Below are 1,781 nucleotides of genomic sequence, written 5' to 3'. Positions count from 1 at the left end.
TGAGCCTCTCATGAAACCGCATTCTTCTAGCACTACTACAGTGCTGGAATATATGACTGCTCTCCTCAGCTGAGCTCAGCAGTTTCCAAAGCTAATTATAGAAGTTAACATACGAATTCGGGTAGAAATGTACGAAAACCGATAAGGATTTCCCAAAATTTTCTCAGAATTCTCATATATATTCACCAACACATGTAGTTGACCATGTGCATATTTTCCCACATTTATACTCAGGTGATATGAGGAACAGCTCCAAGCCATCGTCATCGCCAACAGAAACTCCCGGCAGCAGTGCGACTAATCCTGTCACCGCACAACAGCTGAATAACATGGACCCAGCGACTCAGCTGGCTCTACTACTCATCGAGAAGGTGAGAGCTGATTGTTGTAAAATGCTCTTACCAGGAATCGAACCCGCGACCGCTTTTTAATAGACTTGCTTTTTTGACAGGAACGTAAAAAGAAGGAACGCAGGGATCGCAAGAGGAAACACCGCAGAAGGCATCATCGTAACAGATCTCGGTCGAGGTCTAGCCGGTCTCGCAGTAGTAGCACCAGCAGTGACTCTAGAGGGAGGTCTCCATCCCGGTAGTAGACCTATAACATAATGCGCTCCCCTACCTCACTTTTCTAGGCCTACTAATTTCGCCAATATGGTGCCTCCAACACACCCGGACTACCGCCCAGCCAGGATTGAATATCAGCCCATCGATCCATCACAGCACGTCCTCCCACCCACAGCATCACCCTCCCCTCTGGTGAGGCGCTACTGGCCGCTACTCTCAATAGGACTCCCCCTGTTTTTCACAGTCATCCTCGGGCACTTCGAGCGTGTTAAGCGGTGGTGGTATTGTGAACCCTCCATATAGAGGCGCTGATGCTCCTGAGGAGATCGTTGACCCCAGCGACTTTGTCAAGGCTGGCCAGCGGGCTGCTGCTATGCTTATGACCCAAGGTAGGCTACTACTACTACTACTACTACTGCTACTACTACTACTACTACTACTACTACTACTACTACTACTGCTACTACTACTACTACTACTACTACTACTACTACTACTACTACTACTACTACTACTACCACTACTACTGCTACTACTACTGCTACTACTACTACTACTACTACTACTACTACTACTACTACTACTACTACTACTACTACTACTACTACTACTACTACTACTACCACTACTACTACTACTACTACTACCACTACTACTACTACTACTACTACTACTACTACTACTACTACTACTACTACTACTACTACTACTACTACTACTACTACTACTACTACTACTACTACTACTACTACTACTACTACTACTACTACTACTACTACTACTACTACTACTACTACTACTACTACTACCACTACTACTACTACTACTACTACTACTACTACTACTACTACTACTACTACTACTACTACTACTACTACTACTACTACTACTACTACTACTACTACTACTACTACTACTTGCGTCGATGGTAATCGTTGACCAGGTATGGGTGCGCGACCGAAACCGATCGTGTCTGGTCCTATCAAGACTATACCTCAGCGTAGGGTGGAGCTATGTAATGCGGAGTGCCAAACGACAGCACGACCAGATCTTGATAAAGATGCTGTTATCTGGCGACTACGACCTAGAAGTGTCGCTTGAAGAGGCGGTGCTACACCTCCATCATTATAACCATTGTCACCATAGTAGCTTATGCGGCGAACAGTCTTGAGTTCGCAGTAATGGGAGAGTTCACAGCAACGTGGGGTGATTCCC

Source organism: Perkinsus marinus, assembly GCF_000006405.1.
Source record: "Perkinsus marinus ATCC 50983 genomic scaffold scf_1104296958712, whole genome shotgun sequence".
In the NCBI taxonomy this organism is placed as follows: domain Eukaryota; phylum Perkinsozoa; order Perkinsida; family Perkinsidae; genus Perkinsus; species Perkinsus marinus.
This window is presented reverse-complemented; position numbering follows the sequence as displayed.